This window comes from Felis catus, chromosome F1, assembly GCF_018350175.1.
Source record: "Felis catus isolate Fca126 chromosome F1, F.catus_Fca126_mat1.0, whole genome shotgun sequence".
NCBI lineage: Eukaryota > Metazoa > Chordata > Mammalia > Carnivora > Felidae > Felis > Felis catus.
This window is the reverse complement of record NC_058384.1, coordinates 39129157-39146606: the sequence shown is the minus strand read 5'-3', so window position 1 is coordinate 39146606 and position 17450 is coordinate 39129157. Positions and strand designations below refer to the sequence as shown.

Genomic DNA, 17450 nt, shown 5'->3' with positions numbered 1-17450 from the left:
GCTGTGGAGAGGTGATTAATGGGTACTTTTGTTATCATTGTCATTAGATGATAAAAATGTTCCAAAATTGATTGTGTTGATGGTTATACAACTCTGTGAGTATTCTAAAAACCACTAAATTCTACACTTTAAATGAGTGAAGCATTTATATCTCAGTAAAGATGTTACCAAAGGGGGAAAAAATCCTAGGAGATTTCAAAAAGTTGCAGTCAAGTATATGGCTGTCTGATGGTTTGGCTTGATCCCAGACAAAATTGAGAATATCTAGGAATAGACAGGTTATATATCTTTCTGGAAATTGTCCATTAATATCATTTCTCATCAGTGGGCTTTGATAAGAAGAGGGTAGCAGAGAGTTCAAGTTACATTTTCTGGCAGGATTCCAAGACATAATTATTTTTTGATGATTAAGGATAAATTCACATACTTTGGCAATCCAAAAATACAGTTCTTTCTACACCTGAAACTAATATAACACTGTATGTTAATTATACTGGAATTAAAATAAAATTTTAAGAAATAGAATTCTTTCACAGGGCCTGAAACTTTCGATATGTTCTCTCGAAACTGCTTTGAGGTCTTTTGATTAAAGCACCACTCAGTACTGAAGACAGAGATAAAACGTCATAGTGATTTTAGTCAATAGTCAGAATAGTTGTTCTCAATGCAGAATGTACTTTTAACAATTAAACTAGCAGTGGTCCCAAGTACCAAAACAAATTAAAAACAACATAATTTTCTTTTTTAAAAAACATTTTTTTGTTTTATTTTATATTTGAGAGAGAAAGAGAGACAGAACATGAGCAGGGGAGGGGCAGAGAGATGGAGACAGAATCTGAAGTAGGCTCCAGGCTCCACGCTGTCCACACAGAGCCTGATGCAGGGCTTGAACTCACGAACGTGAGATCACGACCTGAGCTGAAGTCAAGAGTCAGACACTCAAACAACGAAGCCACCCAGGTGCCCCGAAACAACATAATTTTCTAAAAATAGTGGCATCTTTTGTGGTTTTCCCAAAATTCTTACATTAAGAACCACGGTAAGTGAAAAAAAATGTATATTTTTTTAAAAGACTCGTGGTCAACCAGAACAGTCTTACATAAGCTCTCGGTTAGCAGGTGCTCATCAGCTTCTCTAGTCAATTTGTTGTGTGATGTCTGTGGAGTTTGCACAAGCTCATATTCCCTCTATCAAAAATAATTACAATATAAAGGGGAATAAAAGCCAAAGATCATCTTGCTCTGGGTACCCCGAACTTGGATAACTCTTCTCCTTGAATCATTCTTTTGGTTAGAAGGAGCGCAAGAAGACAAGACTGTCTCACCCATTTGGAAAGCCCATGTTTGCAGCCATCACTGCTGTCTCCAAGGAAGAGGCCTTTGCCCAGCCCAGGGGCCTAGAGACATCCTCACAGGCTGCCTGCTTTGAATGTTTTCTAACACAAGGCTTCGTTGTGTCACAACAGCTCCAGAGGAGGCCACTCAGGTCCAACTCTGTCACCTTGAAGCTCCATCTATCTGCCTCAACATACTGCCGACAGTTCCCATCTTGGCTTTGGGCCCTCCCCCCGAATTATTTTTAAGGCTTCTAGAGGAAGCAAATAAGACTATACTGCATACTGCTTGCAGAAGGTGCAAAAGTTCATGGATAATAATAATGGATGTAAGTTTTCTAAATGACTTGTTTTCAAAATGATTTTTCCTGAATGAGATGGAGAGTCACATTATCATCTTATCATAGCAGAGGCTCTGAACGGCACATCAAGAAGGGGGTGAGAGCTAGACCCCATCACTACTATTTACTGGGCCAGCCACTGAATCTCCCTGGGCCTGATTTTCTTCATCTGTAAAATAAAAAGGTGGGGCTGTTGTATAGTTATTAGGAGATGGTATTTAAGGCATTTTCCAGCACTAACATTTATAACTATTTTAATGGATCCTACTCGTCAGATGCAGAGAGAAATCAATCAAAACTGTGCTGCTAACCTGTTATTTTGTTTCCCTCAAGGATTATGGCCTTTATACTGGAAAGAGTGACTAAGAAGGATTTGATGCCCCATTTGGATGTCAGAGTTTTGGAAGAAGGTTCAGCTTAGAACCCTGACTCTACCCCTCAGGATACAGCTCCTGACAAGGAAAGGAAACCATCCTGACCGGCTAGGATCCTTTAAGACTTATGAGTTCTCTCCCAGGGGAAGACTCCAGGTGTCCTTATCTGCTGCAGGGTTTTGCCGATGGAACAAGAGCAGCAGGTCACTGTCCTGGATCTCAGGCCTAGCTTTTGCCCCATGCAAGGTTTCTGTCATGTAGCAAATATTTATTGAGCACCTACTATGTATTAGATCTTGAGACCTTAGCAGTGACCAGATTGACAAGGTCTTCCTTCGTGGAGCTTGGGGGAGGTGGGCAAAAAATAAACACATAAATATGGTAATTATTCATATGGCAAGAACTAATAAAGAAGTAAGTACGATGTCTACATGAATGCAATGATAGAGAATTATGGGTATGGGATAGGGAATGTCCCAGAAGGTTAGGTTAGGCAGTGCCCCTCAGTAGAGGAGACTTTGAACCTGAGACCTCAAGGCAAGAGGAAGCTGGCCTTGCAAGGACTAGGCAGAAGGAAAGCCGACACAAAATTTCTGATATGGAGAGAGTTTAGTGTGTTTCAGACTCACGGAGCAGGGTGGTGGTGCAGAGGAAGCAAAAGAGAGAGGGGTAGCCTGCTTGGGATTCTCTCTCTCTCTGCGCCTCCTCTGCTTGCACTCTCTCTCACTCCCTCTCAGACTACATAAATAAAAACATTAAAAAAAAAAAAAAGGTAGAGGGGCAGACAGGAGGCTGAAGGGAGAGCCTGGGCCCTGACAACCGTCCGGGTTGTAAGAGGAGAGAAGCAGGATCTGATCATGGGTTTTAAGATCAGTCTGGCTCTTGGGTGGAAAATAAATGAGAGGGGGTAGGGGGTAGGGGTGCAAGGAGAGGAGGGTCACTGAGGATTGATCCTAAAGAGTAAGAAGTTCCATTCAATTTTGCCTCAAATAGCTAGCCAGTTGTACCATAGTATTAATTAACTTCTCTTTCTTTGAACTCTTTTAATTTATATTCTACATCCCCAAGTATGCACGTTGATCTCTTTCTGAGCTCTATTTCATCCGTCTGTTGTATATTCATGCCAGTGCCACTGTTTCAATTGCCATAATTTTATACTATATCTCAGTATGTGGTAGAGCTAGTCCCCCTATTACCTTTCTTTTGCATATCTTGAGTACTGTCATATCAGTGGTCTTCAAACATTGCAGAACAATGGAATCACCTGGGGTGCTTTATAATGCAACCAGAGCATTCGGATTTTTTTTTTTTAAGTAGTCTCTATGCCCTACATGGGGCCTAAACTCACAAACTCAATCAGGTGTTGCATGCTCTACTGACTGAGCCAGCCAGGTGCCCCAGGGCACCTGGGATTTTAAAAGCTCCCTAGGTACTTTGATAGGGATTGCATTTAAGTGTGTAGATTGCTTTGGGTACTACAGACATTCTAATAATATTTGTTCTTTCAATCCATGAGCATGGAATGTTTTTCCATTTCTTTGTGTCTTCTTCAATTTCTCTCATAAGTGTTTTACAGTTTTCGGAATACAGATCTTTCACGTCTTTGGTTAGCTTCTTTCCTAGGTATCTTATGGTTTTTGGTGCAATTGTTAATGGGTTCGATTTCTTGATTTCTCTTCCTGCTGCTTCATTACTGGTGCATAAAAATGCAACTGTTGTTCACAGAGCTAGAACAAACAATACTAAAATTTGTATGGAATCACAAAAGACCTGAATAGCCAAAGCAATCTTGAAAAAGCAAAGCGGAAGGAATCATAATTCCAGACTTCAAGTTATATTACAAAGCTGTAGTGATCAAGACAGTACTGGCACACACACACACACACACAAACCACAAAAACAAAAACAAAAAACAAAAAACAAAAAACAAAAAAACCCCAAAAAACAGACACATGGATCAGTGGAACAGAATAGAAAACCCAGAAATAGATCCACAACTATATGGTCAACTAATCTTTGACAAAGCAAGAAAGAATATGCAATGGAAAAAAGACAGCCTTTTCAACAGATGGTGTAGGGAAAACATGCAAAAGAATGAAACTGGACCACTTTCTTACATCATACACGAAAATAAATTCAAAATGAATGGAAGACCTAAATGTGAGACAAGAATCCATCAAAATCCTAGAAGAATTTCTGGCCTTCCCTTTCAATTCATCCTTATGAACTCCCACCACCATCATCTCTGCCCAGCAAGGAAACTATTTTTTGCTTCCGTGAATCCTAATAGCATTTTGACTAGACTTCTCTTGTGGTTCCTATTCATTATGATAATGATAGCACTTATAGCTGGTTTCCTTACAAACAGTAGGCTTATTGAGGTTAAGGTCTTTTTTGTTTTTTCCCATAGTCCGTACCTCAGTAACTTTGTAACATATTAAACACTCCATAAATTTTGTGAAAAGAAAAAATGAACGATGACATCTGTGTAGAAAAAAATAGATGACGTGATAAATGAACAAAATGAATGAGCCCTTGACTTAACCACAATGAAAGTTCTGTGCTGACTTTTGCCTAAAAGTTCAAATAAACCTAAAAACTAGGATTTAGTAGTATGCTGTGGGAATTTGTCCTTGATCCTATGTTGAACCCTTCAATCCTTCATTTCTTCTCTCATTCATAATGTCCTTCTATGTGCCAGGAACTATGTTCACTCGGGTGGGAGCAGAGGAGTAAAACTCAGAAGGCTTGGTCTTTGCTGTCTAGTAGACTCTGGGAAAGCAAATAATAATAATAAAAAAACAATGATAGAGAATGAAAATGATTGGCTACAGAAGGTGAGTGGGTGAACTGGAAACACAAAGAAAAGAGCAGTTGAGCTGAGGTGGGAGGAGGGGAGGCATTGGAAAGGCTTTATACAGAAGGTAACCCTTGATGTGAGTCTGTGTTTGGAAATTTTATCAAATTCAGATTAAGAAAAAAGGTGTGCTTATCACATTTACCGAAAATACAAAACTAGGAGAGACATAGTAGATGACAAAGTTAGGAATTTAAAAAAAAATTACGATAGTAGTGCTTCTAGTAATTTCTACCAAGGAGATTATCACACAAGTGCAGAAAGACTGTTTACCATAGTTCTGCTTATAAAAGTGTAATTTGGAAGCAAATCACTTGTCTAAGTTGTACTTCACAAATGCAATAGAACACTACACAACCATTAAAAATAATGTTGTTATTCTCTATTACCTGAAAAGATGTGTATGTTGAGAGAAAAGAGCATGTTATAAGACAGAATATAGTGTGATCCCATTGTAAACATTGCACATTCACATCAATATGCATGGAGTTTCTTTTTTTTTTTTATAATTTTAATTTTTTTAACGTTTATTTTTGAGACAGAGAGAGACAGAGCATGAACAGGGGGAGGGGCAGAGAGAGAGGGAGACACAGAATCGGAAGCAGGCTCCAGGCTCTGAGCCATCAGCCCAGAGCCTGACTCGGGGCTCGAACTCACGGCCCGCGAGATCGTGAGCTGGCTGAAGTCGGACGCTTAACCGACTGTGCCACCCAGGCGCCCCTGGAGTTTCTTTTTTAATTAACCAAAGTGGAATTACACCGTTTGGCAACTTGTATTTTTTCTGTATTATGCCACAGGTCTCGTTCTAAACTTAAAAATGACAGAACATGGGTGCCTGGGTGGCTCAGTCATTTGTGTGTCTGACTCTCAATTTTGGCTCAGTTTATGATCCTGGGGTCATGGGATTGAGCCCCATGTTTGGTTCTGCACTGAGCGTGGAGCCTGCTTAAGATTCTCTCTCTCCCTCTGCCCCACTCCCCTGCTTGTGCTCTCTCTCTCTAAAAATAAATAAGTAAATAAGTAAATAAATAAATAAATATTTTTAAAAAGACAAAACATAATTAACAAAGCAACGGTAAACTTACTATTATAAATAATGTTTTCTTTGATACCATTATAAAAATAAACTTGTGTGTTGATTTTTTTAAAAATGCAATCACTCCTAGGTGTAGAATTTGGGATGATTTTTACTTTCTGTTTTGTACTATTACCATCTGAATTTTTACAAGGAAAAATAATTGTTTTAAACCATCAATCTACTCTTTTAATCATAAAAAGCTAGCTACGTATCAAAATAAACAAGCTGAGACAAAGAGGGATATTTTATATCCTCCAAATAAAGCACACAAAATAGGGGAGGGGCAACTTGATAGTTTATATGAATAAGATCTGGGGTTTTAATTATTCACATAATTACATGCCCACCATGCATAGCCCAATGGTATGATGTAGTTATTAAAATTTGAATGCAATTTTAGGCTACATTAACAGAATTATAATACGCCAACCATTGGACTGTGAGCCTGTTTAACCACATACGGATTCAGTTCCAACTTTGCTCTATAGTAAGAGACATTATAATTTAGGGTGTGTTCAGCCAGAAGAGAGAGATCAAAACACTGTCACAGATCAATGTTGAGAAAACTCATAACAATTAGCTTGGAAAAGAGAAGATGCAAGAGGGCACATGTCCGATATCTTCAAATATTTTGAAAATGGAAAGCAGCATAGAGTTCTTCTGTGTTGTCCCAAAGAGCAAAACTGGGCATAGGAATGGGATTTATAGCAAGGAAGGGTTCAGCACAATATCGAAATATAAATCAGAGCTGCCCCCGAACAGATCTAGCTGCCCACAAAGCAGTAAGGGTTGGAAGCAGGTAAAAGATCATTGGGGGGGTTTTGTTTTGTTTGTTAATTTATTTATTTTGAGAGAGAGAGAGAGAGAGAGCATGCGCTCATGAGCTGGGGAGGGGCAGAGAGAGAGTAGGACAGAGAATCTGAAGCAGGCTCTGTACTGACAGCAGCAAGCCCAATGCGAGGTTTGAACCCACAAACTGTGAGATCATGACCTGAACCGAAGTCAGATGCTTAACCGACTGAGCCACCCAGGCGCCTCGGTAGGAACCATTTGACAAGGAGGTTATAAGTGCTGGGAAATGGCTTCAAATAACATACAGATGAATTAGATCCCTTCTATTTTTAAGATTCAGTGGCTTATTTTTTCCCTCCATAAATGTGAATCCTCATTGGCCCCATATGTTCATATGTTCATTTCTGACTACATCTTCATTTTATTTATTTATTTAGGAGCCGAGGGGGAGGGAGAAGGAGAGAGAGAATCTTAAGCAGGCTCCATGTGAAGCGCAGAGCAAGACTTGGGGCTTGATCCCACAACCATGAAATCATGACCTGAGTCGAAATCAAGAGTCCAATGCTTAACAGACTCAGCCACCCAAGTGCCCCTGTCAGTCATTTTAAATCATAGTCTTATAATCCTTAGCTGGGAGAGCCTATGGTCCAAAGGCCAGATGGTTATTAACAAGGTATTTCTTGGTATGAGTTCATGCCAAAACAAATTAGAAAATGTATCTTGCTGAAAAATCTCATGTCTTTTCACTTCTAGCATTTGTTTCAATAAAGGGAAGTTTTTAATTAATAAAAGATATGCAGTGCCACTTGAAATTGGTAATGATAATTCAATTCTCTTCCCTTAATGACCCATCAAAATCACTCATAGCAGGTCTTCTATGGATTATCCCATCCTCTCTTGGCAAGGTACTTTTATAGGAACTTCTGGTGTTGGCAACAGTTACAATAAGGTTAATAACAGTTAATAAGCTGTTAAGAAGGTTATTTTAACATAGCTATTTAAAGATGATCATTTTGGGGCACCTGAGTGGCTCAGTCAGTTAAGCATCTGACTCTTCATTTCAGCTCAGATCATGATCTCATGGTGTGTGAGTTTGAGCCCCACATCAGGCTCTGCCCTGACAGTGTGGAGCCTGCTTGGGATTCTCTCTCCCTCTCTCTCTTTGTCCCTCCCCTACTTGCATGCACTCTTTCTCTCAAAATAAATAAACTTAAAAATAAATAAATAAAAAGATCATTTTGACAAAGTAATCTGTGCAAGAGACATTCTAGGCTCTCAGTGCCATCCCTGAACCTATTTCCAATCCTTATTGAATTTTTTGTTCCATCCCTGAAAATTGCCCCATCACACAACCTTATCCATTTGTTTATTCCTACTCCATGACAGATCCTGAGCTCATCCTCACCCTCTCCCATCTAGGAAAAGGGTATGGTTCCTTGGGAAACTGAACTCAGAAGGCCTTAGGCAGGAGGTAGGTGTGAGAAATAATTTCTCATTTCTCTCTGAAACCACTTTCTTAGATACAAACATCCGGAAGTCAAGATGTCTAACGAAGGCGGGAATTAGGGAGGATGCTAAAATAGTGCCCACCATATGGAGGCAAAACATCAGCTAGAATGGGGCTACATTCCTGAGGGGAAGATTAATTTTTAAGCAAGATCATTTATTATTATTAATCTCTGTTGTTTCCTGTTGTACTGTATAATGTTAAAGCCTTTATTTAGTCTTTCTTAGAAGTTTTATTTCCACTTGATGATCATAACCGAACCATTTATTAATTTGTTGATTTGTTTAATCATTTATTCACTGATCCATCAAAGATTTATTGAACATTGCATTCAATAGCAGGAACACAAGAAGGAACAAGATACAGACCTACCTTCAAGATGCCCACACTCCAAACTGGATGGGATCTCCATTCTTGATGCTCCCAAAATAAAAAGGTCACACTTGGGGAAGTATAATGGCCCAGCTGTGATCTCTACTAGTGAATTATCTTCCCCAAAGCCAATCTTAAAGAAGGGGGTGGGGGTTTGTTAAGAATGTAGCTCCCTGGGGTGCCTTGGTGGCTTAGTAGGTTGAGCATCCAACTTCATTTTGGCTCAGGCCATGGCCTCATGATGCTGTCAGCACAGAGCCCACTTTAGATCCTCTGTCTTCCCCCTACCCCCCGTTCACTCTCATGCACACTCTCTCTCTCTCAAAAATAAACACTAAAAAAAAAAAAAAAAGAAAAAAAAAAAGAATGTAGCTCCCTGGGAAACTCCTATTCATCCTTTGAAACTTAGGTAAAATATTTAGAGTAGTGTCTGGTGTCATATTTAGTAGACCCTCCTTGACTTGCCCTGATGCTGAAGAATTTTGAAGAATCCCCCAGACAACTTTTGTACTTCACTGTTTGCCTTTCTGTTTTCTTTTCCAGATAGTTAATTTTCAAAAGGAGGGGCTGAATTTTAGCATTACTGTATCCTCGCCTCCGTCAGAGTTCCTGGCATGTACCTAGTGCACTAAACACCTCCAGGAGTGAATTGCCATGAAGGCTCGGTGGTCTGCTGTTGCCAAAGCCGTCCTCTTCCTGGTGTTGGGGTCACCTCTTTTTTCAGATGATATCTCTCCCCAAACAATCTACATACCAAGGTTCTTAGACTTGCTGAGTCACAATAGGAGAGAGACTTAGAGGGAACCTTTCTACTTTAAAGAACAGTTATTTTCATTCTCTTAAATGTCAGCATTGTTTCTGCTTCCATTTTAAGATCCCAAATAGTTCTTCTTTGTGGGGAGAGCTTGCAGCTCGGTCATTTCCGGACATGCCTGTCCTTCACCCAGAGTACCACGGAATGGAATCCTTGTGTTTTCACACAGGATTGATTATTTCACACAGGAGTCGTTATCATTAAGTCTGTTTTTCAGGATAGCCTATACTGATGCCGCCAAGGTGTTATGAACCAAAAATCAGAGCTCATGTTCAATTGCATAAGGAAATACTCACAGACAGAAATTGGGACTGTCACAAATAACTGGGACATAGAATCATTGGGTCTCATGCTCCTCTCCCCACATATAATTCTTCTGAATGTCAAGCATGTGCTCTGCTCTTCAAAAAGTATACCATGGATGTTACCAGTTTGTACAGAACCCCCACTGTTCTTCCATAGTATTCCACAAGAAGGCTGCGTTGGTCTCAGGGAGAAAACACACTTGGAGCTGGGTTTTAATTCCTGGCTTTGTAACCTACCATCTTAGGTGTGACCCAGAAGTTAGTTGACTTCTCTGAGCCTCTTTTCTTAACTGCAAAAGGGTTATTTTGGGAATATATGTGATGAAGTAGATAACATGTCTAGCAGGCATGACAGACACCTGATATATTCTAGATCCTCGTTTGTCTTCTTTAGCTCCTGTGAGATACTGAAATGATCACTTCATAAAACCAAACCAAACTAAGCCCAAACAAGAGAAAAGTAAATTTTTTAAAAAGGAAAAGACAATAGGTTTAAAATTCTGGCTTCCAAAGCCCTGAGTACTTTACTCCAGGAGCTGTGGTCACATTGCAGAATAACCTGGGTTACATCTGGATTGGGATCCCCGTGGCTCACTGTGGGCCCCAGAACTGGATATTGTGTTTTTCTTTGGGTTGACAGTGGCCAATTTCCTGAGAATCAAATTCTCCATGTGACTTGCAATGTTGATTCAGCTTTTGTCATGTATGTTGATAGATGTCATTCAGAACACAATTCAAAAACTTGTCAAAATCATATTCTGCATTCCTTCAAACTCAAATAGTAAAATTTACGGATCATCAATTTTGGTAGAAATCCAAGTTCTCTGTAAATCTCCAATGCTACAATTTCTCAGCAAGTAAAATTATGAAAGACCAGGTTTTGTCTAATAAGAGTTCTTTGTTTCAAAATCAGTTTATTAGTTTCCTTAGAAATGTTTTCAAGTTCATTCTTGATGGTTTTTCCCTAAAATTTTCCAAGCTATTAAAGCGAGGCTGACTAATACATTATGTGCAATGTAAACAAAACTCCAAAAGGAAAACAATTGAACTTAAATTTAATGACAATGACAATATGGTTGTAATAGGTTTCGTGAAAACCACAGGCTATGAAACAAAGTATAGGATGAATTTCAGTTTCCTTTCAAACAGAATGCATTTAGTTATGAAAAAAGTCCAGAAAGATATGTACCAAAGTGATAACAGTGGTTATCCCTAGACTTCAAAATTACAAATAACTTAAACATTTTTTTTTCTAGTTTCTAACTCATGAATCAATTGACAGGTAGTCTAAAATGAGCATATGCCACTTGTCTAATATAAGATAAAAAAGCTTCAAAAGTTATTTTAATTTTTAAAAATCTGACTTTTAAAATGATAAACTGGTTGGACAATTGCATTAATGTTATTTATAGCTCATGCTATAATATTTTAAGCCAATAAAACACCATAACCAGATAAGCATTTGGTGAAACCTCCAACCCCAGGCAACTTTTTTGTGTCCTACTCTTAAATAGACATAAAAGAAAAATTTTTTTTAATCCCAAATTCTATGATTAATATAATTAGTATCCCTGAAATGAGAATCAGACACTGTTAAAAGAAAAAAAAAAATCAAAGAAAAAACACACAGTTTTTGAAAATTAAATTATGATATGACAGATGAAAAAAAAAACGGAATAAAAGGAAGGAACATAAAGTTGAGGAAATATCCCAGAAAGCAGAATAAAATAATAGAGAGGGAATATAAGGAAATAAAGAAAATTTAGAGATTCTATTCAGGAAATCCAACATTCAAATAATGGGGTATTTCAAATGGTGGGGGAGGGGACAAAGAAGTTAAGAGAAGAGAGAAGAAACTATTGAAGAAACAACTTAAGAAAGTTTCCCAGACCCTTTTCCAAATGCCTTCCTCAAGGAATGAGATTTCACCCATACCAATGACAGCATTAAACACTGTCAATGAGAGAGTGGGGTTAAAGAGCCAAATTCACATTTTCCATTGTGGCGAGTCAAAGATAGAATAGAAAATGAGGGGCACCTGGATGGCTCAGTCAGAGTCACAAGTCTGAGCCCCACATTGGGTGTAGAGATTACTAAAAAAAAAAAAAAATTAATGGAAAAAAAGAACAAAAACTGAAAACCAGGAGGTAGCAATAGAAGCATATTATTTAGACATATTGAGTTAAGTAAAAAAACAATCAGTGAAAATCAGTGGCCTCTGTGAGGAGGAAATTTGAATTTGGAGGTAGAAGTCAGTGTTTCTTACTACATGTCTTAGAGAACTATTTGATTCCAGAAATCATGTCCATAACCTTGATAAGAATACAACTTTAAAAAATTCCTGTAGAAATGGCATTACTCACTGAAGGCACTTGTGTAAGGGAGCAGTGTTGATATGATCCAAATACTGTATTATTGTTTTCTGACTTTACACAGAAATAGCACTCAAAGAATCTAGGAATAGTTGACATATATCCTAGATGCCATTTCTCACCAATATCAGGTGTCTAGAAACAGCTTTTGGCAAGTTCTGGGTTGCAGTCAATGGATGCTTGAAACCCTGTCAAGTGTCTGAAGAGCTGATATTCCATGTTGTTGATGGAAGGGCTTCCAATGAGCTTAGAAACTGGATATACAAGACAGAACTATCCTTTTCTCGTACCATACTAAGAACTTCTGTGTACTCTTGCAGATTGCGGGTTAGCATACTTGTACATGGATGTGGGAGGAGGGGCACACGCAAGTATTCTTTTGAACACTTTTAGAGCCATACAGAAGCCCAGAAATTTGTTGCAGTAACACAGAAGGTGTTATTTTGGCCTGAAGAACTCTTACCTGAAAAATGCAACCTAACAGAGCTCTCAAGATGTCAGCCACCAAGGTATTCCCGAGTATCTGAGTATCATCCTATTGAACAGTCATCTCACAGTTATTTTAATGTTAAAGGACTTCTGTTATGATGCTCTTACTGTCAATATATTTGATGCTATGTTGTTGCTTCCTACTTCGATAAGATAACTGGATTAGCTACTTCCAAAGTCACACTCAGGTGACACAGAACACTCTAGACCATCAGCTAAGAGGCTGGTGCTTACTCAGTTCATGGAATAATTGTTATTTAACTATAAAGTAAAATAATAAAGAGCCTACAATAACGCCTTATTTTATACTCATTAGGACTGAAAGTAGTTTCCATGATTTACTCAGTAATGTTTTACACGTTTTGAAAAAGAATGGCTAACGGTCTAGGATTTAGAGACAATTTAGTTACTGTTCATGGTGTCAAGAACTGAGACTCTGATTATGTTGCAGAGACCCACATTACCCTCAACGACTCATGGTGAAGTGAAACAGGATGTAAATTATAATGGACCCATAGCTTTTGCAAGCTGCTTAATCTTCTCAGAAGATGTCAGCTTGAGTCCAAAAATTTGTTGAGTAAAAAACTCAAGATATTTGGCAGAAATGGTAGATTCAGTTTCACCTTTTAAAGATGGGCTACACGTGAAACTAATTTAACACTGTATGGTAACTATGTTGGAATTTTAAATTTTAAATGAAGGAAGGAAGGAAGGAAGGAAGGAAGGAAAGAAAGAAGGAATAAATAAAATGGGTTAGATAAAATTTTGCATCCCTCTTAGGAATTTGTATTTATATACTATCTTCTATAAGAAAGTCACCAATTAATTTTTGGTCTACCATATGAAGAGAGCAAAGATGATAACTCTCGGTATAAAAGAAAGAGAAACAGACACAAATAAGCCATTTTATTAGTTAAATGGAAGTGTGCAATAGTAGAACAAATGCCAAGCCAAGAGCCACAAAATCTAGGTTCTATCTTTGCTCTGCTACTTTATTTTGTTACATTGGGCAAGTAATTTATTTTCCTCATTTTTTAAAATGGGACTCACTGAGTCCAAAATGAAATCATGTTCCATAAAAGTAACTTAAAAAAACCCATAAAGTAGTGTGCAAATGTTTAAAAATGAACAAATTAAATGCAAGGAACTGGAAAAGGGAACTTGCATAGGGCTAGCCTTAGGAGTTCTGGCTCTTACAAATACTATGACGAGGGTTAGACTTATGGGGAAATTTCCAAACATTTTGGCCTTAGGCCATTTTATGGTTGATTTTTTAAATTTCATACTTGTTCTTTATTTCAAAGTAGGTTTTTTTGGTTTGTTTTTGTTTTTGTTTTTTGTTTTTTGTTTGTTTTTACCATGTTTAATACACCAAATTTGACACCAGTTGGTATATGTATAACAGAGAAGCCCTTGGATTTGATGACAAGTCTGGAGACTAGGATTCTGGAAGTTAAATATCCAGGCAATTCAAGCACCCAGCAACGCATGTTCCTAGTGCGCACTCAACAGTACATGTTCAGTGAAGGTAGGTCCTGATGAAGTTCAACTTGAAAGGCACATAAGGTCAACACAGCACCTTAAGATGAGAATTCTATTGAACTACACTCTGAAGTCCAAATGGTATGCATTCCAAGAACTGCAGTTGGCTTTGGCAAAAGATACAGCTCGGTTCAACATGCCAAGACTTTTATGCTTTTTTTGCTTTTCAAAATTTTCAACAAACCATGTCAATTACTTAGTTAATTTGTTGGCCTAGAACAATTTGCCCAAATTCCCTGAAGAGGCTACTGTAGCCTCTTTTTGGTTCATAGCAACAACTTGTCCCTATGTTCTGTCACCAGATGGCAAAGTAGCATAATACCCCTATGTAATTATGTCTACTCCATGTGATTATCTCCTAGACACAACAGGAAGTATGGAAGTTGTTGTTAGCTCTGATCTTCTGGGAAGTTCTAGGAAACTTAACAGGTTGTTAGTTTCTGCTAAAATGTTAAGATGGTTTTGCAAAACTCTTTCCTGGAAGTGTATAGTGACCTTTCAAAATGAAAGTAGAAGTCTAGATTTCTAGCAGATACCATTCATACATAAGTAGCAGAAGAGCTGCTCTGGATATTTCACATTTATTAGGTTTTTATGCTTATGAAGCTCTTTTTACATTATTTGGAGAGGCAGTTCTGATTATAAAAGAAACACAAACCCATTGGAGAAACAGGAGAGAGTAAGGATAAAAATGCAGGAAAAAGACATTTTCTGGAGTTTTACCACATAGTAGCAACACTTAAAATATTTTGGTGCATTTTGTCCATTTTTTAAAATGTGTTTTCTTATATGGTTGTGATTATATTGTGATACAAATTCCTATGCATTTTTCTTTCTTTCTTTTTTTAAAGTTTATTTATTTAATGGGGGGAGAGGCAGAGAGAGACAGAGAGAGAATCACAAGTGGGCCCCACACAGAAGCAGGGTTTGATCCCACGACCGTGAGATCACAACCTGAGCAGAAATCAAGAGTTGGTCACTTAACTGACTGAGCCACCCAGGTGCTTCTGTAGGCAGATTTTTCTTATTTAACAGTTTACACTTATTGCCCCGTGCCATTAAAAATCTTTTAAAATCGACTTTTAGAAAATATTTTTCTGATAATAAGAAATATACAAAGTTTGAGAAATATATAATAGTATAAGGGAAATAAAATTTATCCATAATCTTGGGGTGCCTGGCTGGCTTAGTCAGAAGAGCATGTGACTTTTGATTTGGGGTCGTGAGTTGGAGTCCCATGTTGGGAGTAGAGAACACTTATAAAAATAAAATCTTTTTAAAAAATGTTTACTTATTTTGTGAGAGAGGAAGTACACGTGCGCTTGGGAGCAGGGGAGGGGCAGAGAGAGACCAAGAGAGAGAATCCCAAGCAGGCTCCATGCTTAGTGCAGAACCCAATGTGGGGCTCAACCTCACAAACCGTGAGATCATGACCTGGGCAGAGATCAAGAGTCACTTAACTGACTGAACTACCCAGGCATCCCCCTAAAATAAATTCTTTAAAAAGAATTACCCACAATCTTACAACTAAAGGTAATCATCAATACTTTGGCATATTTCCTTCCTTTTTCTTTATTTTTTTTTTTTAATTTTAAATGTTTATTCATTTTTTGAGAGAGGGGAGAGAGAGAGAGAGAGAGAGAGAGAGTGCAGGAGGGGCAGAGGCAGAGAGAGAGGGAAGCACAGAATCCAGAGCAGGCCCCAGGCTCCGAGCTGTAATCAGCACAGAGCCCAATGTGGGGCTCAAACTCACGAACCACAAGATCGTGACCTGAGCCAAAGTTAGGTGCTTAACTGACTGAACCACTCAGGTATCTGTTCCTTTCTCTTTAAATGCATTTCCTTTTACACAGCTGGGGTAATACCTTTTGTAAAATCCTGTTTTCTTCACTCATTTATCTTTTTTTTTAAGTTTATTTATTTATTTTGAGAGAGACCCAGATAGCGCAAGTGGGGAAGGGGCAGAGAGAGGGAGACAGAGAATCCCCAAGCAGGCTCCGCACTGTCAGCCTGGTGCCCGATGTGGGGCTGCAACTCAGGAAACCATGAGATCATGACCTGGAAACCGTGAGATCATGACCTGAGCCAAAACCAAGAGTCAGACGCTTAACCAACCGAGCTACCCAGGCACCCCCCCTTCACTCATTTATCTTAAGCAGTTTCCCACATGATTAAAATCTTTCCCAAAAGATTGTTTTTAATGTCTGCGGTGCAATGTTATATCAATACACATAATTTCCTTCACCATTCCTCTTCTTGGGGCTTTTTATTTTTTAATAATTTTTTATTTTTTTATTAAAAAAAATTTTTTTTTCAACGTTTATTTATTTTTGGGACAGAGAGAGACAGAGCATGAACGGGGGAGGGGCAGAGAGAGAGGGAGACACAGAATCGGAAACAGGCTCCAGGCTCTGAGCCATCAGCCCAGAGCCCGACGCGGGGCTCGAACCCACGGACCGCGAGATCGTGACCTGGCTGAAGTCGGACGCTTAACCGACTGTGCCACCCAGGCGCCCCTATTTTTTTATTTTAGAGAGAGATCAAGAGCAAGCCAGGGAGAGAGGCAGAGAGAGAGGGAAGGAAAGGGGGAGAGAAAGAGAGACAGAGACAGAGACAGAAAATCTTAATCAGGCTCCATGTTCAGAGCAGAGCCCATCATGACCTGAGCAGAAATCAACAGTCGGACCATCAACTGACTGAGTCACCCAGGCACTCTCCTTTAGGGCTTTTTCCAACAGTTTAATTCTTTCATAGAATGATCCAGAAGTCTTGAATTTTATATTAATTTGTAATATTTCATAAGAAAGGTTGAGAAATTTATATCAATAAGGTATGAAAGAGGAAAACAGGACATTATACATATGAAGTCAAGAGGCAGTCCTTCGTAGTCACAGGGACAGTGCTGGACCCTAAATACATGCTGCACGGGCTTTGCTTTCTTACCTTTTCCAAGGAGGGTTTGGGATGGCGTATAGAGATACTCAGAAATTAGGACAAAGTAAAAAGGGGGCTAATGGCGAGCCACAGATTTAATTCTGAGCACCCAGCAGCCAAAGAAATTGATTTTAAGACAATTTCCTTAGAATGAAAACCAAGTTGGGCACCGAAGGGCAGCTACCTGGTATCGAAACGTAAGAGAAATCTTTATAAAAGAGTGCAAGATGAGGGCACGGTCTGTGGGTTATGCCCGAGACTAGGGTACAGGAGGTCTGGATCCCAGGATTGGCTTTGCTACTAACCAGAAGTGCCAACTGGGTAAATCGCTTAACCATTG

General features: G+C 38.8%; 1 long non-coding RNA gene across 2 annotated transcripts in view; it reads right to left on the bottom strand.

Annotated features, from left to right (window-relative positions):
* Positions 1-17450, bottom strand: part of LOC109495690 — a 42519-nt gene that overhangs the window by 14035 nt on the left and 11034 nt on the right. The gene's annotated exons all lie outside the window — the stretch shown is intronic.